This window comes from Heloderma suspectum, chromosome 4 (genome assembly GCF_057233095.1).
Source record: "Heloderma suspectum isolate Gila_16-S chromosome 4, 16-S_ref, whole genome shotgun sequence".
NCBI lineage: Eukaryota > Metazoa > Chordata > Lepidosauria > Squamata > Helodermatidae > Heloderma > Heloderma suspectum.
Window position 1 is genome coordinate 160747220 of NC_139461.1, and position 26398 is coordinate 160773617.

At 44.7% G+C, this 26398-nt stretch overlaps 1 protein-coding gene across 1 annotated transcript in view; it reads left to right on the forward strand.

Annotated features, from left to right (window-relative positions):
- OVOL2 (ovo like zinc finger 2) overlaps window positions 1-26398 on the forward strand; it is a 55463-nt gene that overhangs the window by 781 nt on the left and 28284 nt on the right. The window lies entirely within an intron of this gene.

Below are 26398 nucleotides of genomic sequence, written 5' to 3' on the forward strand. Positions count from 1 at the left end.
ACCAGTGGTTGAGTTACCTCGATCCCCCCCCGCCCCCCTGCGACAGCATTTAGCCTGACTGGACGCCCCACTCTAAATCTTGGGCGCATGAGACCCGATTGACTTCACTAGGCGTTGGGGAGAAGGGGGCACTTTCCATGTGCGCAGAGATCATTTTTGTAATGCTTCACAGACTTTAGACTTGTGTCTGGCATTTAAAACGTTATCTAGCTGAAACAGGAATATAATGCTGTAGTGACAAGATATGAAAACGCTGTGCAGCTCGGCTCTATGGATGTTTTCCCAGGAGTATGTCCCATTGATGCCAGTAGGATTTCCCTTTGAGTAAACATGGTTAGGATCCAGATTTAGACGGATTGCGATCTTAGGAGGTCCGTTTTATCACAGTAGCCTAAAACATTCACGTGCCCACAATTTCCCATGATCAGAGACCAATTGGGCCCTTTTCCTTTCCCACCCTCCCGCTTCTCCAAAAGTTGACGAAGTTTGGGCAAGAATTGCAGAAACGTTAATCGTCGTGTGCATGATGCCTTGCGTGCCCATCCGCCTGGAGATTGTGCGCACGCGACTCAAGTGTCGTCCCGCTCTTCCTGAAAGGGCAGCCAGACAAAACACGTGTAAGAGCAGGGCACGTCTTGCGTTGCGTTGCGCGGCGCAAGCGCTCTGCCGGCAAATCTGGAACGTTCCGCCTTTCCAGGGACTTCGTATGCCTCGCAGCCCAGCAGGAGCGGCGCCCCTTTTCCAAAGTGTAGCGGGTAGGAGGGTTGGGGCTGGTGTGGCCGAAGCGATGTGAACTTTGGCCTCCTCCGGTTGTTTCATTTTCCTTGCTGCTGTTAGTTGACTGAGGCGCCTCCTCCTTCTGTGGCCAGCAGACCCACCCTGAGATTAAACAGAGCTCTTGTAGAGCCTTTGCTCTGAGGAGTTCCAAAGACAGATCCCACCCATATTTTGTTTTATTTCTTGCTGCTTGGGTGAAATAAATGATGCTTCCAGTCAGTGGGCTCCTAGCGCTAACAGTAAAAAGGCACTGTGCAGCTATTCCATCTTTTCTTCCATAACAGATTTTTTTCTGTTAAGAAAAAAGGACGCAAGAAGCACAGGGAAACACAGGATAGCTACAAATTGAAGATGACATCATCTGGACCCTTAATATTCTCTGAATAAGGCAGTGTGATTGCACAATAAAAGAAGCACCCTATGAATGTAAATCCTTGGGGGAAAAAATACTGAGCCAGTTGGCTAGGGGCTCCTACTAGGTGCACATATCTTGAGAGTAAAAATCCAGGTGCTGCAAGTGCAGTATCAAGACCATGGTATTCTTCACACGGAGCTTTTATCCTGCTATTGAGATTGGTTACTCACGGAAGTTTGTGGGCACTTTAGAGGACATCATCAACCTCCGGGGCAGCTCCCACACTAAGGGCACAATCCTATCTAGATAGGTGGCTGTCTCTGAACTCAGATGACCACCTATCCAAAGCAGGGCAGGAGAAGCACGGAGGGGATCGTTTCCTCCGCGCTTCTTCTGCCCTGCTTTTTCTGCTAGACAGCCGATTGCAGCTGTCTATCCTCAGAAGCAGAGAAGGAGGCTGCTGTATGACACACTGGATGTGTCATACAGGCAGCCACAATCTCCCCGCCCCAGAACGCCCCCAGCCACGCCCCTTTCTGGCCCCTCCACGCTCCTCTTCCGAGGGCGGAGGACAGGGCTCTTCCAAGTGAGGGGAGGTCAGTTTTCCAGGAACTGATCTCAGAACGTGGGCTTTGAGGTCGGTCCCCGGAAAACAGCATATCCTATGGCCATCTAACCGCTGTCTAGTGGCCATAGGATTGCTCCCTAAATGACCTTTATTCCATTTTTTAGGTACAGTGTAAATCCAGAACAGAACGGGCCTTTTATATTAAAAAAGCATACCAAAATAGCGACATGTGTTACAAACACTTGAGAACAATATTTTAGGACTAAAACCCTTGCAATGCTGAATTATAATTAGCCCCATAATGCCTAGAACACATCCAGAACGGAATGGCCTGGAATGGACACTTACGAATGAGCGAAATCAACCAAACTCACCACTCAGACATTACTAGATGGGACAGATTAATTGAGCTCCAAAACCTCAACAGAAATCACATTTCAATAGCCATTCCGGGCCATAGTCTGTATTGCGCAAAACAGGCCAGAATGGCATTTTCCGAGTGAGCCAAATCAACCAAACTCACCAGTCACACAGATGGGACTGATGTCATAAGCTCCAAAACGTCCATAGAAACCACATTTCGATAGCCATTCCAGGCCATAGTCCACGTTCCCAAACAACTAACTTTCCACTATTCAACTTACACACACAGGGAAAGATTAAGGCGACATGCTGCAATTGTTTCAGTGGTAAATTAGACAAATATAACATTGGTTGGTTTAATAGTAGACAAATTTAATTTGATTATGACTGCATAATTTTGGACTAGGCTAGGTTGCTTTATTCCCTGTAGGATTATAATATTATGTGTCTTGTTCATTTGCTTGTAAGAGATACCCCAGAAACCCAATACCCAGTCATTACATCACAGCAGGGGCTATAAGGAGCGAAATCCTGATGTGCACCAAAAAGTGGGTGGCACAAATAAACCCTTGGAAGTTTGCAGGATTGGGACCAAACTTCACACACAGCCTCTCCCAGTTGGGAGGCACCTGATGCACTATCAAAACCCTGTGCAATTATCCCAGAGGAGGGAAAATCCAGGTGCAACAAATAGAAGACACCTGCTAGGAGCAGAGTGTCAGCTATCTCAAATGCTCTTGCCCCACAACTCTGTAGGTGACCAAAATAATCCACAGTGACCACCAGACAACACGATAACCCACAATGGGTTAAATAACCCCTAACGCGGACTGTAGGTTAGCAGAGTGAGTTCTTCTGGCCAAATAAGCCATCGTGGGTTAAAAAAATTCCTGACAGATGATACGATAACCCACAATGGGTTAAGTAAGCCATCGTGGCTTCTTTAACCTATCGTGGGTTATCGTGATGTCTGAACCCAGTCTTTACCTCATGCCTCTGGCAACATAATATTTAACTGCTACATTTATATGCCACCTACCTTCAAGAAGCTCATGGTGAAATATAATGGCCTCCCCCAGTTTTGTCCTTGCAACAGCCCTGTGCAGGTTAGGCTGAAATATATGAATGGCCAAAGGTCATTGTAAGCTTCAGGAGCGAGTGCGACTCCCCCAACCTAGGCCCCATCTACACAGGACTTTTGCTCCAGTTCTACTCCACCCCCAAATCGATAGTGTCAGATGACGCATGCTGCTCTCCAGAGCTAGCCCGGCATTCCTTGCCCTACATCCAGACTTTTTTCAAGCTCATTTTGTGTCGGATTTTCCTGTCACATCAACTTCAGTGCTGTTTGGGAGTCCATGTGACCTCAGCTGGCTTCGGTGTGGAGTGGTGGAAGAGGCGCTGATTGGTGGAAGGAAAAGTAGCGTGGGGAGAGCAGAGGGGTAAACATGTCTACCCGGAAGTAACTCATTGCCTTCAGTTCCACTTTGCCAGCCCTGCTGTTTTAAAACTGTGCAGCTACAAAGGAACACAGCTGAGAAAGGCTGGCTCAGTCACTGCCTCTGACTTTAAATTGGGCTTGGGGGCGGGGGATGGAAGCCAGCCCTGCTCTTTTTAAGCTGTGCAGCTATGAAGGAGCACAGCTAAGAAATGGTGGATACCTGTGCTGCACAGCTAAGAAATCGTGATTGCCAGGATGGATTATTTTCATGAACATGTACTCAGAAGCATTTCACTGAACCTGTGTTTGTTTGGGGGGTGGGTGGGGAGTCTGTTGATTGGGCAGTTAATCTACCTCAAAGACAACGTGCTGGTCACTCTCCCTCCTTGCTGGCTCCGCGCTCTCAGCACCTCTTGTACTCCTGCTCATTCTGCTCAGTCTCCAGGCAGCGGCTGTTGCTTGCTTGCCTCATAAATGTGTGCGGGTATGTGGGGTTTGTCATGAATGCCTACTTGTAAGCAAGTCCTCCATTGTACTTGGTTGATCATGCGAGGGAGGGGGAGCAAGCCTCCACTCTATGGCTGTCCCGCACCTACGCAATTGCTGAGATTCATTTCTTCTTGTGGCGGGACTTGCCTACCCCACCCCAACTAATGTGGCTTCAGTTCCCATATACATTGCAAAAGTGGAGAAATACAGCACTGCGTGTACCGTGGAAAGAGATAATTTGATTCTGTGAAAGTGAGGATTTTGCCCAAATTGCTTCACAAAGCATTTCCATTTGGATTGGCCCCTAGTCTGATATTTAAGCACTAAACCACATCACACCTATGGGCTTCTATTGGATATGGTCTTTGCAAATCTTCCTTCTGGATTCTGTAGACATTTCGTGATTAACTGCATCAGTTCCATCTAGTGAAATGACAGTGGTGTATTTGGTTAATTTCACTCACTCAGAAGTTGCCATTCTGGGCTATTTCCCAGCAACAGTTTGTGGCTCATTTTGCTCACTTGGAAGTTGCTGTTCCGGCCTATTTTGCGCAATACGGACTATGGCACAGAACGACTGCTGACACGTGGTTTCCGTGGAGGTTTTGGAGCTTATTATATCTGTCCCACTTAGTAGTGTGTGACTGGTGAGTTTGGTTGACTTGGCTTACTCGGAGGTTCCTATTCCAAGCCACTTTTCTTCAATACAGACTATTGCCCGGAACAGGTATTGGAACATGGTTTCTGTTGCTGTTTTGTGGCTTCCTGCATCCTTGCCAAGGAGTTATGTGTGACTGGTGAGTTTGGTTGATTTCGCTCATTTGGAAGTGTCTGTTCTGGGCCATTCCATTCTGTTCCAGATGTGTTCTGGGGTTAATAATATAAAGGTTTTAGTCCTAAAATATTGTTCTCAGGTGTTTCTAACACATGCCACTATTTTGGGCATGCTTTTTTTAATATAAAGGGGCTGTTCCAGCCAGTTCCGTTCCGGCCTTTACACCGTCCCCATTTAAAAAAATATTTGAGATAATGAGCTATCAAATTACCTTGCTTGAGTTCCTTCCATTCCCTTGTGAAAAAAGGAAAAGCTGCAATAAGAGGTGCTAGACCACAGTGCCATCTAGTGGCTGTATAATGAAACATATGGAAGACTTAGATAAGGGGAGAAAAGAGTGGGGAAAGAAGCACATGTAAAGGAAATCTGTTGTGATCCTGCATTTAAAATGGAAGCAGAAATCCCCGTTTAAATGCTGGATTTTAGGCTGGTGTAGAGATGCTCCATGTTTGGCAGTGAGGCAGAGAGTTCCTCCCAGATACCCTGTCTTACTGTCTGTCCCTAAGATAACAAGTTTATAGGGAACTGTATATTAGCTCCAGAAGCCAATGAGCTTCCAGGATAGGGATGAGGATGCAACAAAGAAGCGGACCAAGAAATTATTGTAAACGTGTGCTATTGCCAAAACGTCATGATACCCTAGTTCCCACATAGTTTTGTGTTGGCCGGTCTGAACAATGACTCCTTTACCTGGACTCTTCTGCAATCTCTGAGTAGTCTGCTCTAGCTTCTTGTTTGGAGAATGCACATTTTTTTCAAGGTGTCAGGATGGATAGTTAATGCTGTTGCATAATTAATGCTGTTGAACTCTCCAAGCACAGAGAGGAAATTCTGCGCTGCCTGAAAAGAATAACATGGTTCACACATAATGGCTTACAATGGGTTATGTGTGAACCAGGTCATTATTTAAACAACCCATAGTTAGCCATGACCTATGGTTTGTTGTTGGCCTAAAACTTTGAGTTGTTTAACTCAGCTTTGAATCCCTATTGCTTTGAATACAGGCAAAAGCTCAGCAGGCAGAGTTCCCTCCCTCCTAACCCTTCCCTGAGAAGCACAGATAAGGTGGAGTAGGACCCAGGGTAAAAAAAAAAAATAGAGATGCTCCCTCTGTGTTTACACAGCTATCACTATTGGTGCCCAGGACCCTGCTGAAATAGAGATTCAGAAGTATTATCTGGCTTCCAAGCAGAATAGACAGTGTCAAAGGAATTAACTTAAACCATTTATTTGAATATAAAACAGTAGAGGCCTAGAGCCTCTTGACTACAATCAGCCAATAGTGACATGGTTGATTGGCTAACAGTAATAGTCAACAATAACAAGGCATTCTTGTTCTTACATTGCCTTGCAGATAGCCCCTCCTATGAATGTTAAGGCCTCATTCACTCAAGTCTGTTTCATGCATTTTACCACAGATCCTTACAAGTACTGGCACTGGCACAGTACTGATACAATAGCCCTACAGTATTTCCAACTGATGGAATTATTCTGAAACACACACATATTATTAGTTGGGTACATGTGTGTAAATGAATAAATATGTCCTATGTTCAGAAAGGCTTACTTATGAGTAAGCCTGCACAGAATTCCAGCATACCCTTTTCCTTTCCCTCCCTGTCCCCTCTTCATCAGTGATCTGTCAATCACAGACAGTGATTCCCTCAGCCTTTAAAGTTACCCCTCCCTTATTTCAGTTGACAGATTCCTGCTACCCCTCCCCCATTGTCAGAATGCTGACAGGAACACTGGAATTCCTCTCAAAACACTGGAGTACTGGCAGCATTCTAGCTTCAGAGTGAAACTGAACATGCCTGGCATAACTTTGCCCATAGTTGCTGCCATAGGCTTTCATGGGACAGAAAAACCTTAATAAGTTTTGAACCGTTGCTCAGAACTTCACCAAACCAATGGAAAGCAAACTTTCTCCTCAACAAACATGAATAAAGTATATAAGTGGTTTTCATCAAAATTCGGGGGGGAAATGCCAAGCGGAGGCTGCTTGGGAGCAAAAAGTACAAATGTGTCAATCTTCAGCACTTTTAAACTTGCTGTACGTTTGGCAATTTGCATCAGATTGCTTTGATTTTGCACATTGACCTTATCGGGTAAATCATGGCAGCCAAGTCCCACCTTAACTAACGGGGCACTCCTGTGCCCCTTTCATGAGCAGCTATCTCTGCCCCTTACTTGCCTTCTCTCTTGGGGCATTGCAGCATAGGAAGTGGGCATGGAAGGAGCAGCAGATTCATCCTGTCACTCACACGTGTTCTCCGTCTGGGTGGGAGGTGGTGGGATTGGGCCAAAAAAGCCTGACCCTCCCCACAGTAGCAGCCTTTGGGAGAGGGCGAGTGAGCAGGTAGAGATGGTGGCTCCTCTTCCGGGGCAGCCATGGCCTCCTCCTCTTTTCTCACTCCCTCTGGATGGCCCTGCTAGGCTCACACTGCTGCTCCAAGAAGCACCATGGCCCCCTCTTGGTCTGTCACCCTCCCTCCCCCTCTCTCTCTGGCTAGCATGGCAGAGAGGATTTGGCTTGCTGGGCTGGATCCCTATTGCTGCACCACTCATAGAGAGAACTCAGGTGATTAACTCTCTAGACTCTACCACCCACAGGGGGGAGGGCAAGCAAACAGGCAGAAGCAGCTGCTTCCACCTTCTCTGCAGGCAGCACCACAGCCCCAATTCATCCGCCCTCAGCAGCCAGAGACTAGGGTGGTCTGGCACAAAATGGAGCAGGCCTCCTGCTGACATTTCCTCATATACATGGCTGTTCCCATTTCTACACAACTGCTGAAGATGCAAGAGCCCCTCCCCTTTGGCATCTGGCCACTCTTCCAGAAGGGTGAGCAAGAGAAAGGAGACAGGAGGCACAGCGCTGCCTTCTTTTGCTTGCACATTTTCCCATGCCCCCAAAGCAGCAGAGCTCAGAGGAGGTTCTTGGAGAAGCTCCCTCGAGTCCCATCAAGAATGGGAGCTCCAGGGAGCTTTGTGGTTGCAGTGGCTGGGGTGTCCCTTCCCTTCCTAGCTGGGGTGTGTGTGTCTCTCCCTCTGTCTCTTTTAAAGCCTTTGGTGTAGACTCAGGGTGAGTTACCAGGCAGATGTGCTGGTGGAGCAGTGAGCAACTGAATGGGCAAGAGGCAGCTGACCACCTGGCAGCCAAACACTGCACAGCTGGCACCTGGTTTCCCCCTGCTGTGAGGGGAGGGAGGAAGCTGCCAGTCCGGGTGCCCAAGCTCCCACAACTTTTCAAGGCAGGGGATCTTTCTGCTTACTGGTGCTTTGCAAGGTGCTCAGACCCTGGGTGCCAGTTAGGAAGCTTTCTCTGCCTCCCCTCTACTGTGAGGGGAGGGTTATCTCATTATCTCATGCTGCCTTTTTGATGGAGTAGGGAGAGGGAGAAAGAAATGGATCTGTTGGGCAGCCGCTGAAGCTTAGCTAAGCCATGAGGAGGAGGACCACCTCAGGTGCAGCTAAATCCTCTCCCGGTAGTATATGTTACTGTTGCTTTAAGATCAACTCCCAGGGGACCTCTAGCAAAAAGCAGCTAGTCACATGGCTAGGAGCTGGGGGGAGCTCAGTGCAGCCTAGGCCTGGCGGAGGTCTCAATCCCAGGTTATGATGGCTCAGGGAAGTCACCAGGTTTTGCTGCCTGTGGTGAAGAACAAGATGGAGCCCGTTTACAAATCACCCTGAAACCCTGGTTCAGGGTGGTTTGTAAACCACCCCAGCCACCCACTCTTGCTGAGTTAGGACATTGCAGCAGCCTGCGCCCGGCAAGGGTAATTATGGCAATTATGGCTTACAACCTGCATGTGTGGGGAGGGAAAATGAGCCACCTCCCATTTTCTAGCCAGAGGGAGAGAGGGAGGGGGTGAACAAGAGGAGACAGTGGCTGCGCCTTGCAGCATCAGCGATCATGTGAACCCGGTCACAGTGGCTGGGTTCCTATGATCACAGGGGGAGAAGAAGCCACCTAGCGTGGTTTTCCTGCCCCGTGCATTCTGCTTGAGCGATTGTCGTTGCCCTATTACACATGGCACGGCGCAGGCTGATGTGTCGTCTGAACCCAGTGAGGTGCGCAGTGGGTGTGGCTTCTAAGACAGCCCACAACCCTTCTTACCATTGGTCTGTTTCACAGACAGGGTGTGGAAGACTCCCCTGCTTTTCTCCTCACTGCTGATAACTTTGTTAAGCTTAAGTCAGACTTCCTTCCCTCTTCCCTAGTCAAAATGCTAGAATCCTTGCTTTTGGAGAACTTTAACCCTTTCTCACCCCACTGGAACAAAGAAAAAAGTTCTTTTGATTGTGTTGCACAGTGTAGTCACTTTCCCACAGTGTGGGAAAAAAGTATTGCAAAATACTTTTCAAAAAGTATTTGGAATCTGGCATTTTCATGTGAAAGACAAATACACTTCTCTCTCCCCAGCACTTCCATGGGAAAGTACTTTCATTGCTGTAACAGCAGTGAAAGAGCTATCTGTATCAGGATTGCTGGGATGTGTGTGTGCATGTATGTGCGTATATGCATATATGTGCACGTGCATGTTATATATGTGTAGCCCCCAGTGCACATGCAGCCATCTGGACTGAAAAGGTGTACATCCCTGCTCTAAACTGTGCATCAGTCCACCTCTGGCACGGAGAGCCACACAGCACTGCAACGAAGTGGATCATTCCATGTTCAACCGCTCCCCCATTAGGGTGGTGGCTCCAGTTGCCTGCATGCTTTCCAGAGCTGCTGCTCTGCCTCTCTTGGCATTCCCTGCACAAGGAGTAGGCAGAAGCTGTGGAGACAGCACTGCTGCACTGCTCCAGGGATTCAAGCACTGCTGTCCTGGAGTGCATCCGCTATTCTTCCTCTGCAAAGTCCCTATTCTCCAATATGCACTAAAGAGTTGCATACAGGGCAGCTGCTCTTTTGCTGTGCACCACCATCTTTCCTTTCCTCTGTTCACCTATAGAGCAGTGACATTAGACACTTGGATGGGGGCGGGGGAGGCAGGACACGGTGGGATGGATTGGAAGGAGATGAGTGCGGGAGTGTGGAGAAGGGTTCTGCACTATGTTGGTGGGTGGACATTGCTATCGTGCTTTCCCTTGATGTTGGCTGTGCCAAAGGCCGGAGCCAGAGATATGCTCCCTGCATTTTTGTGTGAGTGGACCCACCCCCAGCATGCCTGGATGTGCTTAGGCAGGGCTTTGCTGATGGTGTAACTGACAGCCCTGCTATGCAGTGCTGTTCCATGGACTGCCAGATGCCTTGGGGATGGCCCATGGCTGCTTCCCAATCCCTTAACACTGACATGGATAGCAATTACAAAGCATAGAGTGCAAGTCCGGTGGCCTAACTATGGTGGCTAGGCATTCTGAGGTGGGTTGAGGGACAATGGATGTAAAACACTTTAGAAATAACAGTACCCACAAAGCAGCAGTTGTAGAGGATAGCAGGATCATACTTAAATTTCCCTTCTGTGATTCATTTATTTTATTTTATGTATTTATTATGTTATATCCTACCTTTTCCTCCAAGGAGCCCAATGCAGCATATATGATCCTCTTCCTCCTCTCCATTTTATCCTCACAGCAACCCTGTGAGGTAGGTTAGGCTGACTGTCAGTGACTGGCCCAAAGTCACCCCGTCAGCGTCATAGCCAAGTGGGGTCTCTCGAGTAATCTAACTATTACACCACGCTTGCTCTCAGTGTGCTTACATTTCTGTAAACTTTTGAAAGTGGGGAGGAAATGTTCTGCTGGGTCTCAGCGACTGCAGTGGCCTCTCCTTCCCTGTCCAACTGGAAATGATGCTTCCCTCTGCAGTTTCTCCCTCTCTTTCCACATGGCTCTCCAAATGGAGCAGTTCCTAACAAGCCCCAGGGGCTGTCCACCATCCATTCCCTCAGTTCTCCAAGCAACCATGAGAATTGCTCTCTGGAGAATGTGCCAGCACCCTTTAAACACCCATATTGCTTTGCGCAGTATGTTTGTGTTCTGCAGAAAGGAATATAGAAATAAAGAGGTGGTGAAGATGGGGAAAAAGGAACATAGGAGAACTTATTCTTGGAGTTGTTATGCTGACCCTCAGGTTGTGCTGTCTGTTACGGTTGATGTTATTTGGCGCAAGTACGTTTTTCTGTTAAGAGAAACGTAAGCAACATCCTAGATTCCAAATGTAGGATTAACGTCAATGGCAGCACCCATTAGGCAGCAACCTCTTAAACTGAGCCCCTCCCCCCATAACTTAGAGCATGAACAGATGGATGTCAAAGGTGATGTCAAAATAGAATTCCTCCCCCTCCCCCACAAACCCCTTTCCCATATAAAACACACCTTTGTGTTTCAGCCTCAGCATTCTTCTTCGGATTCTAACCCCATGCTTCATTGGGTTGTGCTGATTATCCACAGCTTGCAGAACGCAGGGCATAACTCCTGGGCCAGGAGTACTGTGCTGAATCCAGTAATTGTTTCAAGTGCTCTACAGAACACTTAGGGCAGAGAATTCCACATCAATGCCAGTTCTTCCCCCATCCAGTATCATTGCTGGACTGGGTTGTTCTCTTTAGATGGCTGTTCCCATCATGTTATTTTTCTTTTCTTTCCTTCTCACAGGGTGGTGATGCTGCTCAGAGGCGTTAGAAACTTTCTCTACAATTACAGGGAAAGAGAATGCAACAAAAATAGAAGAGTAATCAAAAGAATTGCAATTGCCAAAGCTGGTGTTATGAACTTGGCCAATAAGATAATGGCTTGAGCTTCTAACACTGTTATGACTCCTCTTTCCAACTTACTTCTGTTTACTACTTGTGGTTCAAAACTAAACTAAAACAACCCAAACTAAATGTTAACCCTCCTGCTTCCTCCTCCTGCTTCTTACTTAAATACAAAAGCTATGCTAAAGCACTACTAAGTTCCTCTAGGCATATGAAGAATAGAGGTAGGAGTTAGAGTGAAAGGAAAACCCAAGACTTGGAAATAATTCCATTTGCCACTTCTGAAGATGGGATTCCAAATCCCCTCCTCAGAAATAACCTCCAAGTCTCAAGCTTAGAAAGCACTCCAAGTCCTAAACTCAGAAATAATTCTAAGTTCTACTTTCAGAAGATATCTTAAGTTCCAAAGTCTAAGAGTCTAAAGAGATCCATAGCTACTCAAATCCTTGGGTCTGGTGGCATGGCAGAAAGAGTGAGGTGGAGTAGCAGAAGGAACCAGAGCAACAGGAACAAAAGCACCCCTCCCCTCCGCTCTCATTCCTTGTGCTTTTACAGCCCTGCTCTGGTTAAAGGTGGGGCCCAAGGAACAATGAGACGATCAGGCTCCAATCAAAATGGGGTGCACGTGGTTAGAGCATTTGCTCGCCAATCAGAAACAAGGTGTCTCATCTATCGCCCACAATTTCATGTGTCTGGGGAATGTGTGGCACCATTACAAACGGGTTACTTTGAAATGTCCGAAAATATGACCCAAAGTCTGCCATCTGGGCATGTCATCTTGATTGACGCATTTCTCTTTGGTTTATCTTCTTTGAACTCCTGGCATCTTTGGCCATTTTTGGTCATATCCGCCCAAACACCTCCTCCCAGTTGTCGCTCGTGTTCAGGGCTACACTTCCCCGCCCAACTAGCATCGAGTAAAGACATTCTGTTATCAGCAGGTGTATACCATGAGATGTCAAAACAGCACTTTTCATCCTCTCAGTAGGCATCTGAGCATGCTCAGTTCTGCTCTTCATCTCACTTAGACACTCTGGCAGCATGTCATGGCCTTGAGCAAGCTCTGTGAAGCCGCTTGTAGAGAGAGCTGCATTTTTTTTCACTTTCTGCAAAGACAGTCCTGCGAAATCTCAGTGAGAGTCTCAGTTAGTGAAATAATATCATTTAGCATAGAATCAGACTTCAAGGTCTTCTCGCCCAGGGGTCAAGAGTCTGGAATATAAAGCTGGTTATGAGTCTGGGGTCTTCTAGGGGCTGTTCTTGTAGGCCTCCCACAGATCAAATCAGCCATCTTTACTCTCTGTTAACCCTTTTAGTACCAGATTAACAGCCACGACATTGAGAAGTCTACACACAGTGGCAGAAAATCCTGGGAATTTGACAGCACTAATGCAGAAGAGTATTCTAGTTAAGCTTCACACAAGGGTAAACATGAGAGTCATACATCAACATGAGACTTGCAGTGCTTCATTTTAAAGGAGAACCTAGATATAGTGGCCGTAAAGGAAACCAGATGGAATGGAGAGAACCACTGGGATACAGCCCTTTCTGGATATTAACTCTATAGGAAGGACAGGGAAAGGTGTACTGGAGGTGCTGCTGCTCTGTATGTTAAAGAAGGCATAGAGTCAAGCAGACTAGAAACCCTAAATGGTGCAGACTCATACTCAGATGCGCTGTGGGTGACAATACCAGGTTGCAAAAGTAATTTAGTCCTGGGGAATACTATTGTCCCCTGGACCAGAACATTCAGGGTGATCTTGAGATGGAAAATGAAATCAGGGAGGAATCAAAATGAGGAAGTGTAATATTTACCCCCATATTGACTGGATAAATGCATGTTCCAGTCATTACAAAGGGGTTAAATTTCTGGATGCCCTAAACGACTGTGCCCAAGAACAGTTGGTTATGGAACTAACCAGAGGGGAGGAGACCCTGGATTTAATCCTAAGTGATGCCACACAGGACCTTGTGCTAGATGTGTGTGTGGTCAAACCAGTTGACTATGACTATAGGGCTATCAAAATTGCCAAGAAAGCCCAATACAGTCACATTTCACTTCAAAAGAGAAAATTGAGGGGACTGGTAAAATGGAAGTTGAAAGGGGGAGTCAAGATAATTAAATCTCTCCAAAATTCTTGGAGATTACTCAAAACTCAGCTAGAATGTATACCACAGGTCAGGAAAGGTAGCACCAATTCCAAGAGGTCACCAGCATGGTTAATGAGCTGGAAGCTACCAGAGAGAGAAAAAGGCTTCCTTCAAAAAATGAAAGTCTTGCCCAAATGAGGAGAACAAAAAGGAACACAAGCTAGCACAAGGAAAGCTGACAATAAGAGATGCAAAAAAACATTCTGAGGAGCATATCACTAACAACATCAAGGCCAACAATAACCAATTCTTTAAATATATCAGAAGCGGGCAACCAGCTAGGGAGGCAGTTGGACTGTTGCATGACAATGGAGTTAAATGAGTACTAAAGGAGGATAAGGAGATTGCAGAGACTTGAATGAATTCTTTTCATCTGTTTTCACTGCAGAAGACATAGGTCAGATACCTGTGCCTGAACTGATGTTTTCAGGAACTTGGGAGCTGTGGCTCATTGGTAGAGCACATGCTTTGCATGCAGAAGTTTTGATCCATGACATCTCCTGGTAGGGCAGAGAAAACTGCTGCTATTCAGTGTTGACAATACTGTATGGACCAGTATTGGTCCATACAGTACAGGAAGCTGTCATCATGAGACAGCTTCCTATGTTCCAGGAAGGGACTGAGGCAAATAGTGGTGACAAGAGATGAAGTTCTTGACCTTATTGACAAATTGAAAGCTAACTAATCAGTGGGCCCAGATGGTATCCATCCTAAAATTCTTAAAGAACTCAAATGGGAAATGGTTGATTTTCTAACAAAAATATGAAACATGTCCCTAACATCAGCCTTTGTATCAGAGGACTGAAGAATGGCCAATGTAGCACCAACTTTTAAAAATGGAATCCAGGGAAGATCTGGGAAATTACAGGCCAGTTAGGTTAACATCTGCTCCAGCTAAATTGGTGGAAAGCATTATTAAAGATAAAATTAGTAAGCATATAGAAGGACAAGTCCTGCTGAAAAAGAATCAACATGGCCTCCAATCAGGCACTGCTAATATCATATTGCCCTTATACAAATCTGTTGTTCAACCACACTTGGAATACTGTGTACAGCTCTGGTTGGCATACCTAAAAAGGAATATTGCAGAGTTGAGAAAAGTGCAGAAAAGGGGCAATTAAAATTATCAGGGGGGGGGTGGCAATTCCCTTATGATGAAAGGTTACTACAACATCTGGGACTGTTGATCTTTGAAAAAAGACGAGTAAGAGGAGACATGATTGAGGTGTACAAAACTATGCATGGTGCGGAGAAAGTGGACAGGGAGAAATTTTTTTCCTTGTCTCATAAGAATAGAATGTGGGATCATCCTGTGAAGCTGATCGGTGGGAGATGCTAGACAGATAAAAGCAAGTATTTCCTCACACAGCGCATAATTAAACTATGGAATTCGCTACCACAAGATGTAGTAATGGCCACCAATAGCTGATGGCCTTCCTGGAACCCATCATCATTCATACAATACAGAAAGCAGTAATATGAGATGCTATGAAAGCAGTGATTCGAGGCATATGTATACGTGAGGCAAGTAAAGTAAAGAAACAGGCAGCCAAAGCTTCTGCCACTTTATTAGATGATATAGCAAAACTAGAGAGCAAACATAAACAAACAGGAAGCATAAAGGTATATAGATTATTAACCAATAGAAGAGCAGAGTTGCAAGCAGCCCAAGTAGGAAAAAAAATCAGCTAGCTATGACATGCACAAACAGAATTATGAATCTGGAAACAAACACTCAGAATCATTGGCAAGAGCCCTACAAAACAAATTGAAAATTAACGGGAAAGCAATACACAATCCAAAGGAAATAAATGAGATTTTCTCAAAATGTTATGAAAACCTATCTTCTAAAAGTAATCCTGATTCTAAACAAATTGATAAATGTTTAGATAAATTAAGCATGAAGCCAATTTCTGAGAATCACAGTAATTTTTTAAACCAACCCATTTCAATTAAAGAGATGCAGACAGCGATAAGAAATCTGAAAACTGGGAAAGCCCCAGGGTTGGATGGATTTACAAATTAGTTTGACAAGAAATTTGAATAAATATTGACACCCCAGTTGCAACACCTGTTTAATGCTATTCTGGAGGGAGAATCTGTACCTGATTCATAGTTCCAGTCCAGACTGGTAGGTATCCCTAAATGGGGGAAGGATTGTAGCTCTGTAAACTCATATCATCCCATTGCCCTTCTTAATCAAGGCGCCAAGATATTGTCAGCAATTATGTCCAAAGGATTAAATAACTTCATAACAACTTATGTCAAAACAGACCAAACTGGATTTGTGCTTGGAAAGTATTTAGCTGATTTATTTATTTATTAGATTTATTAGCTGCCCATCTGGCCAACTACCTGGCCACTCTAGCAGAGCACTAAAGGTAGTACACCATAATGTTACTAAGTGGATTCATTAGTTGCCTTTCTTTAGTTGCCTGTAAGGCTTTTGATAGATTTGAATGGGCTTTTTTAATCAAGATACTACAAAAACTAGAACTTTCCCCCAAACTTATTAATCTTGTTAGGCAACTCTATTCACAATCCATAGCAGTGGTCAGAGCAAATGCCACAGATTCCATTTCTTTCAAATTATGCAGAGGCACTAAACAAGGATGCCCATTATCTCCTCTTCTATTTGCTATAGTGGTAGAAGCACTGGCAGAATCAATCCATAACAATAAGAACATTCAGGGAGTCCAAAGTAATACAGATGTTCACACCATAAACTTATGTGCAGATGACATAGTGCTGATGCTCTCAAATCCAAAGAACACTATTCCAGAGTTTAAATTAAAACTTCCTGAATATGAGGAAATAGCAGGATTAGAAATAAATTGCCTAAAATCTGAGTTGATACGTTTGAATATGAAAGAGGAGGAGCAGAAGGGGCTACAAAAAAAATCTCAAAATTGACCTTGCACCAATCCAGCTTTAAATATTTAGGTATAAAAATTCCAAAAGATTTAAAACAGCTGTGTAAAAGAAACTTTGATCCAGGGATTAGACCTGATAGACAGAGTGCCTGAGGAACTATGGACAGAGGTCCGTAACATTGTTCAGGAGGCAGCAACTCAATCCATCCCAAAGAAAAAGAAGTGCAAGAAAGCCAAGTGGCTGTCTGATGGGGCTTTACAAGTAGCTGAGGAAAGAAGGGAAGTGAAAAGCAAGGGAGAAAGGGGAAGATATATCCAACTGAATGCAGAGTTCCAGAGAATAGCAAGGAGAGACAAGAAGGCCTTCTTAAATGAACAATGCAAAGAAATTGAGGAAAACAACAGAATGGGAAAGACTAGAGATCTCTCCAAGAAAATTGGAGATCTCAAGGGAACGTTTTGTGCCAAGACGGGCATGATAAAGGACAAAGAAGACAGGGACTTAACAGAAGCAGATGAGATTAAGAAGAGGTGGAAAGAATACACAGAAGAACTATACAGGAAAGATCTGAATGTCCCTGATAGCCATGAGACTGCGGTCACTGAACTTGAGCCAGACATCCTAGAGAGTGAAGTCAAGTGGGCCTTAGGAAGCATTAGTAACAACAAAGCTAGCGGAGATGACAGTATTCCAGCTGAGCTATTTAAAATCCTAAAATATGATGCTGTTAAAGTGCTGCATTCAATATGCCAACAAATTTGGCACACTCAACAATGGCCGCAAGACTGGAAAAGGTCAGTTTACATTCCATTTCCAAAGAAGGGCAACGCCAAAGAGTGTTCAAACTACCGCACAATTGCGCTCATTTCACATGCCAGCAAGGTGATGCTCAAAATCCTACAAGCTAGGCTTCAGCAGTATGTGAACCGAGAACTACCGGAAGTACAGGCTGGGTTTCAAAGAGGCAGAGGAACTAGAGATCAAATCGCCAACGTTCGCTGGATCATGGAGAAAGCAAGAGAATTCCAGAAAAACGTCTATTTCTGCTTCATTGACTACGCTAAAGCCTTTGATTGTGTGGATCACAACAAACTGTGGCAAATTCTTAAAGTGATGGGAATACCAGACCACCTTACCTGTCTCCTGAGAAACCTGTACGAGGGTCAAGAAGCAACAGTAAGAACCAGACATGGAACAACCGAGTGGTTCAAAATTGGGAAAGGAGTACGACAAGGCTGTATATTGTCGCCCTGCTTATTTAACATATATGCAGAGTACATCATGAGAAATGCCGGGTTGGATGAATCACAGGTCGGAATTGTGGCCATTGTTGAGTGTTCCAAATTTGGATCGTTCAGTTGGGTATATCTTCCCCTTTCTCCCTTGCTTTTCGCTTCCCTTCTTTCCTCAGCTACTTGTAAAGCCTCATCAGACAGCCACTTTGCTTTCTTGCATTTCTTTTTCTTTGGGATGGATTGAGTTGCTGCCTCCTGAACAACGTTACGGACCTCCGTCCATAGTTCTTCAGGCACTCTGTCTATCAGATCTGATCCCTTAAATCTATTTGTCATCTCCACTGTATATTCATAAGGGATATGATTGAGGTCATACCTGAATGGTTTAGTGGTTTTCCCTACGTTCTTCAATTTAAGCCGAAATTTTGCAAGAAGCAACTCATGATCTGAGCCACAGTCAGCTCCAGGTCTTGTTTTTACTGACTGGATAGAGCTTCTCCAACTTTGGCTGCAAAGGACATAATCAATCTGATTTCGATATTGACCATCTGGTGATGTCCATGTGTAGAGTCGCCTCTTGTGCTGTTGGAAAAGCGTGTTTGCTATGATCAGCGTGTTCTCTTGGCAAAACTCTATTAGCCTTTGTCCTGCTTCATTTTGTACACCAAGGCCATGCTTGCCTGTTATCCCGGTGATTTCTTGACTTCCTACTTTAGCATTCCAATCCCCTATGATGGAGAGGACATCTTTTTTTGGTGTTAGTTCTAGAAGGTGTTGTACGTCTTCATAGAACCGATCAACCTCAGCTTCTTCAGCCTCAGTGGGTGGGGCATAGACTTGAATTACTGTGATGTTGAATGGTTTGCCTTGGATTCGTACTGAGATCTTTCTGTCGTTTTCGAGATTGTACCCCAGTACTGCTTTTCCCACCCTTTTGTTGACTATGAGTGCTACTCCATTTCTTCTAAGGGATTCTTGCCCACAGTAGTAGATATAATGGTCACCTGAATTAAATTCGCCCATGCTTGTCCATTTTAGTTCGCTGATTCCCAAGATGTCGATGTTCAATCTTGCCATCAGCTTACCTTGATTCATTGATCTTCCATTTCAGGTTCCTAAACAATATTGTTCTTTACAGCATCGGACTTTCTTTTCACCACCAGACACATCCACAGCTGAGTGTCCTTTCAGCTTTGGCCCAGCCACTTCACTCTTTCTGGCGCCACTTGGAACTTGGAAATTCTCTCTGCTCTTCCCCAGTAGTATATTGGACTCCTTCCGACCTGAGGGGCTCATCTTCCGGCGTCATATCTTTTAGCCTTGTGATACGTTCCATGGGGTTTTCTTGGCAAGAATGCTGGAGTGGGTTGCCATTTCCTTCTCCAGTGGACCACATTTTGTCAGAACTCTCCACCATGACCTGTCCGTCTTGGGTGGCTCTGCACGGCATAGCTTATGGCTTCAATGAGTTACGCAAGCCTCTTCGCCACAACAAGGCAGTGATTCATGAAGGGGGGATAAAACATTACAGATAAGTAAAAATAAACTGTACAGATAAACAAAAAGTGGAGGCTTTGGTTTTCCTAATTTTAAACTTTATTATCATTCCTTTCAACTTAAACAGATTATACAGCTAATACAAACAAGACTATATGGTGGCCACAGAGCTCCCCCCAGACAAGTGTAATACCAGATCTCTCCTTCTTTCATCTCTAAAGAAGAAGGCATTGGAAATGATTAAAAAAATCCCTTCTTTAAAAAAAAAAACTAGTGAGAGTGTGGGCCTCCTGGAACAAAATTCTTGTTCCTCCTGTATCCTCACTTATCCCCTTTCTGGACCATCCAGAGTTCAGTGATTTGGATAAATATAAGCTATACAAAAACTGGGAGAGGAAAAAGGAATGCACAGACTTCGCAATATCATAAAGGGAGGGAACCCTTTTTGAACAGAAAAATTGGAAGAGAAATTACAAGATCCAGAAAGGAACTGGTGTCAAATCACTCAATACAAAGCTTTGTTTCAAAACTAATATGAAGGAATGAGGCAACCCAATCCCTCACCATCATCGAAAATGAATGTGCTGCTATACAAGGCAGGTCTAAAGGTTTAGTTTCTTGTTTCTTGTACGCATAGCGGAACAACAGGAGGATAAAAATAGTTTGGGAGAATGATATTGGGGAAGAGATTACAGATACACAATGGAATACAATCTGGGGAAAGAACCCACTTAAGGGTGCAACCCTATTGAGATAGTTGGCAGTCTCCGAAGTTGGAGGCTGCCGAGTATCCAATGCAGGGTGGCCGTGGCACAGAGGCGATCCTCACCTCCATGCTCCAGCCACCCTGCATTTCTGGCTAGACAGCCAATTTTGGCTGTCTAGCCGCTGTTTTGGGGAAGGGGAGGAAAGGAGGCCTCACGGTGCATAGGAAGCTGCATAATGCAGCTTTTGCGGTCTCCTCTTCTCCCCACCCCTGGGACCACACCCTTTTCGGTGTCTCCACGCTCCAGTTCTGAGTGTGGAGACATAGCCAGCATGGAGAGAATGCATCAGCTATGAGGGGGCGGGGAGCGCAGTTTCTGGGAAGAGCATTCAGTGCCCTGGGTCCGACCTCTGTTCCCAGAAACCAATGTCTAGTGGCCATAGGATTGCTCCTTAAGGCTATTTCAGCAGCAGTTAGAGAAACACATTTAAAATTAATACATAAGTGGCATCTGACGCCTGTGAAACTAAATCATACTAACGCAAATCTTTCCCCAAATTTCTGGAGAGGTTGTCAGGTCAAAGGTACTTTATTCCATATGTGGTGGTCTTGTGAACACATGCAAGTATTTTGAGCAGCCATTTTCAATTATATTTCTCAAATAACAAAAAAAAAAAACAGTTCATGGGACCCCATTATTAGCTCTTCTCTCTATTTTTAGTAACATCCAAAAGCAGCTGTTACATAAAGATCTAATTTTACTATTTCTAGCAGCAGGAAGAATGGTTATAGCACAATACTGGAAAACGAACATAGGACACACTGTGAATGGATAGTTTCTGAAATTTGTGAGGTGGCTCTTGCTGAAAGACTAAAACAACATAAGCGATTGATCAGAGGGATTATCAAACAGAACCCATTCTTTGAAATGTGGTTCCCCTTTATTACATACGTTAATGCAAGGTCTGCAGACCAGCATCCATGTAGTGCACAGTCCTATTTTTGGAAGGATGAATAACCAGCAAGGCTAATAATTGAGGAATGAATATTTTGTGGCTGCGTTGAAGCTTAACATGTATACAACAAGGTATGTTCAGGGACAATGATTCTAAAATATGTATAGAAACTGTGATAAATAATGTAAAACAGCCTGCGTGTGTTGATGTTTTAGTTGTTATATAATTGTTACCTTGTATTTCTTAAATAAAATGCTTTATTAAAAAAAAGTCTGTTTGATCCTGCAGGGTTATGTTATGGCCCACGTATTCTGGCCTCTTAGAAGTAAAGTTAGTATGCCTGAGGTACAACTTTACTTCTAAAATGCATATGGTTTTTGAGTTAAGGTAGGACGCCAGGAATCTTTACACTTGCTCTTAGCACACACTCATGCTCACACACCCACACTCTGTAAAATCAAGTTCCTTTTAGTAACTTCACTTTAACTGCCTGTTGACATGTGACTGACCAGAACTCACTGACCACACAAAATTATCCTTCATGTATTTGGACCATTAACTAAGCAACTTTATGTACACTAAAGCTTTGGTGTTATATTGGCTTTAACCAGTATGATTAATTAGTTCCATAGAGGAGATGTTTTTCTTCTGTGGGAAATAAAAAAGTTAAGTTCAAAACAAAATTACTTTTAGAAAGAAAGGAAGAAAGAAAGAGGAAGAAGGAAAAAAGGTACTTCCTTTACTGCAGTAAAATCTAAAAGTAAACAGTTGTTTGTATGGCCATTTTTACTATACTCATATTAAACGCACAACATAAATCACATATTAAGACACTCACGTAAACATAAACAGGGGACATGTATATATCTTTATATGTTCTTAGAGTTCTATAACTGTATCAGATCAACACCTTCATCTCCTTTCATCATAGGTATTGCTGTAGGGGAAAAAAAGAAAGGGGGAAGGAAATCAAAACAACACAATGCACCGTCTCTTGCAGACATCTATGCAGGCATCAATATTAAACAAATACAGGATGCAATTTTAAGTTTTTCTTGTTTTTGTCACCCAGTGTTGATCTAAGGTTTTCTCTTTCTCTTTTGGTCTCTTGTCTCTTAGGGGCCAAGTGTCCCCTCTTGGTAAAAGGTAAAGGTGTCCCCAACCAGTCGTGTCCAACTCTAGGGTGCGGTGCTCATCCCCGTTTCTAAGCCGAAGAGCCAGCGCTGTCCGAAGACACTTCCGTGGTCATGTGGCCGGCATGACTAAACACCGAGGTGCACAGAATGCTGTTACCTTTCCCGCCGAGGCGGTACCTATTTATCTACTTGCAATTTCTTGCTTTCGAACTGCTAGGTTGGCAGGAGCTAGGACTGAAGACGGGAGCTCACTCTAATTTTTAGATTTTTTTTTTAGAATAGCCAACAAAAACTTCTTAACGTCTAAATGAGTTAAAAGCTTCGCTATTCTCTTTTACTTCTTTCATTATCCTTTCAAGCTGAAAACAGACTAAACAACTGCCATTCATAATGCTAGTATTTTAGCTTCCTCATTCTATTTATTGCCACATACTGACTAATTCTACCCCACTCGTACAATTCATAAACATATGCTTGGCCTTCTATTTCTTCTCTTTTTGTATCTTTTAGGATTTAGTCATATTGTTTGGCCATATTGTCCTCAAAGTCTTTCACACTTTTCAATCTTTTACTTTTTTCCCTCGACGCTTCTATATTCTAATCTTTTCTTTAATTGCACACGCAAGGCTAGTCTTCCATCAGATGATCTCTAGGTCCTGATGGAAGCCTTAGCGTTAGGATTTTCACAAGGGCTTGAAGCCCTGGTATCTGTTTAACTAGTCCTTCTTTATGTTCACATTGTTCCTGCCACGTTTCTGCCTCTCTTCCATATTCTTTCACTCTCTCTTTTAGTCCCTGCCCTATTTCTCCTGATAGGCACAACTGAGTTCTTAACTCAGCAGCCTCATCCATTTTCTTTTCAAGTTCCTTTTCAGCTTACTGCCTTCTCTGCTTTTTGCGGGACCATCAATCCATCTTTCTTTAGCAATGACATATGCTAGTCCTACTGCTGCTGAAGGTGTTCTCTTATCTCTGGGCTTATGTTTCTGGCGCTACTGTTGGAAAACGTTCTCTACCTCTTCCCTCAAGACCTTGTCTTCTGAGACCCTTCTATCACATGGAGATGGCCCCAGGTCTGCCAACACCTGTTGCCATTCAGGTAAAGGTGATTCCAGTCTCTTTAACAGGATTATTCTCAGTCCCAGCCAGGCCCTGTGATCCTGACTTTGGGGAGATTGGGTTCCTTTTTGCCTAAGAACTGTTCACTTAGTGTCAGCTGGGCTCTTGCCTTGCTTTCGAACTGCTTTCTTGCTTTCGAACTGCTAGGTTGGCAGAAGCTGGGACTGAAGATGGGAGCTCACTCCGTCACACAGCACTCAGGTCTTGAACTGCTGTCCTGCTGACCTTCCGGTCTGCAATTCAGCGTCTTAACCACATACATGATAACACATACAACCAAATGTAACACACAAAATGCAATGCCTAGTTGCCAGTGGTGGGTAGGTGTCTCACAACAAGACTGATGACAGCACAGTTCATCCAAAAGTACAATCAGAACATGCCTCGACATCCAGTTTGTAATGCTTTACAAACATTGAGGGTTTCAACCACATCGCCATTTTACATAATGGCACACCTTTGCTGAAGGCTGTAGATGTGGCAACTCCTCGTGTGGAATGCGCCTGAGCATGAGATGGCACTCCAAGCCTGATACATCATAGGCCAGACCAATAGTCTGTACAAGCCATGAGGAGAGCCTTTGAGAAACAGGGAGACCCTTCCTGGGACCACCGTAACATACGAAAAGTCTCTGCATCTTACATAAAGATGCTGTCCTTGACTTATACAAGGCCAATGCCCTCTTTACATCTAGAGCATGCAACTTCCGTTCTAGGTCAAAAGAAGGATCTGGGAAAGAAGTCGGAAATGAGATGGATTGGCTGACGTGGAAGTCAGAGACCACCTTTGGTAAAAAGTCAATGTCCAGCCTCATGTCAACCTTGTCCTTATGAAAGATCAGGTAGGGGTGATCAGTTCATAAGGCACAAATCTCACTAACATGTCTGGAGGACGTGACGGCAACCAGAAAGGCCACTTTCCACAATAGCAGCTGAAGATCCGTCATGGCCATAGGTTCAGAGGGCTTTGAGAGAAGGGTGTGCAAAACAACAGAAAGACTCCACTGAGGTATTATAGTTCTAACTGGGGGAGCCAAATTCTTTAAGCCCCGCAGAAACTGGCGAGTAGTAGGGTGAGTGAACAGTGAAAAACCTTGAACTTGCCCTCTGTATAAAAAAAAGAGCTGCCAAGTAGACAGTTATGGATGAAAACTGTAAACCTTTCTGAAACAAATGATGCAAAACGAACATTTTCAATCAACCCTTAAGTGGATCGAAACCATGTAGACCAACAGACTTTGAAAATGATGACCACTTAGCCGCATAGGATCAACGTGTTGCTGGCTTCCTAGCCGCATCCGAAACCACCTGAATGTCCAACAGGAGTTGAACATCAGTATTCACTGCCAAATCCTCCAGGCCATGAGTTTCAGGGTGTCGAAATGTGGATGTCAGATCCTTTCTCGATCCCAAGAGATCAGATCTGAGGATTGTGGAAGACATAAGAACTGTCTTTTGGACAGATGCAGCAGGGCTGCAAACCACGACTACCTTGGCCACCAAGGAGCGATCAAAATACAGTCTGTCCCATCATGTGCTAGTTTTTGGAGCACCCTCAAGAGAACGGTAAAAGGAGGGAATAGGTAAAACAGCTCCCCATGCCATCGAAGTTGAAAGGCATTGCCTAACAATGATCAGCCAATCCCCGCTCTCATGCAAAATCCCTTGCAGATCACATTTGAGGGGGGAGGTGAACAAGTCCATCGTGGGCCAACCCTATTTCATGAAGAGATGATGTAGGATGGAGGTGGACATCTGCCATTTGTGGGACAATTTGTATGACTGGCTCAGATTGTTCGCTCAAACATTGTCTTCTCTGGCAATATGTAGAGTACTCAAAAGAATGTCCTGATGGTTTGCCCACTGGAATACATCCATCGTGAGATTCACAAGCTTGGACGAACGCGTGCTCCCTTGCTTCTGATGTGCCACAACACTGCCATATTGTCTGTCAGGATTTGTACATGCCTTCCCCAAAAGTAAGTCTCAAATACACGCACCACCTTCCAAATGGCAAGAAATTCCAGATAGTTTATGTGATGTGTCTTTTCCACTGCAGACTGTCTTTTCCTGAATCTGAAGTGGATCGCAGTGAGCGCCTCATCCCCAAAGGGAAGCATCTGTTGTCAATACCTGCATAGGAGAGGCTTGAACAAAAGGTATGCCCTGAGAGAGATTGCGTGGTTGCATCCACCACAGGAAGGAATCCGCTATGGTGGCTGGGATCCTTAGGTGACAACACTGAGCGCTGGTGGCGGTGTCAAAGTTTTGGAGAAGCCAGTTCTGTAGCGGGTCGCATCTGAAGCTTTGTCCAGTAAACAACCGTGACCGTTGCTGCCATATGTCCTAGGAGTGTTTGCACAGTGTGAGCGGTGACTAACTGCTGAAAATAGTCTCCACAAGGGTAATCAACTGCTCTTGCTGCTTTGTGGAAGCTAAGCACGTGCAACTGTCTAATCGAGCAATGCCCTTATAAACTGGAGCTGTTGTGTTGGCTTCAAAGTTGACTTTTCCCTGTTGACATACAAGCCCAATGCTCCCAGAAGGTTCAGAACAATCTCGATGGCATGAAAAAGGGAATCTTTGGAGTCCAATATGAGGAGCCTATCATCCAGGTAAGGGTAGACTTCAATGTCTTGAAGTCGAAGGTACGCACACAACCGCCATGCACTTTGTAAAGACTTTTGGGGCGATTACCAGACCGAAGGGCAGGACTTGAAATTGGAACATGTCAGTATGGACAATGAAATGCAAGTACTTCTGGTGAGCTTCTGTGATCGCTACGTGGAAATATGCATCCTTCAAGTCTATGGCCGCAAACCAAACACCCTTCCAAAGAAGAGGAAGGATTAAAGCCATAGTGATAATTCTTAATTTTCTGGGAGTAATAAACTTGTTCAAGTTCCTCAAGTCTATAATAGGGTGGAGGCCTCTGTCCTGCTTCAGTATGGTAAAATACTGGGAGAAGAATCCGTCCCCCATCTGGTATGGAAGAACTCTTTGAATTGCTCCTTTCTGGAGCAGGGTGGTTGTTTCCAAGAGGAGGGCCAGCGATGGAGGGGTGACACAAACAGCACCCAACTGGGGAAAGGTATGAAACTCTATCAAGTAACCCCAGCAGGTTAGGTTTAACACCCAGCTCTCATTGTTACAATTCTCCAGGTTGGCAGGAACTGAGCCAGAACAGACC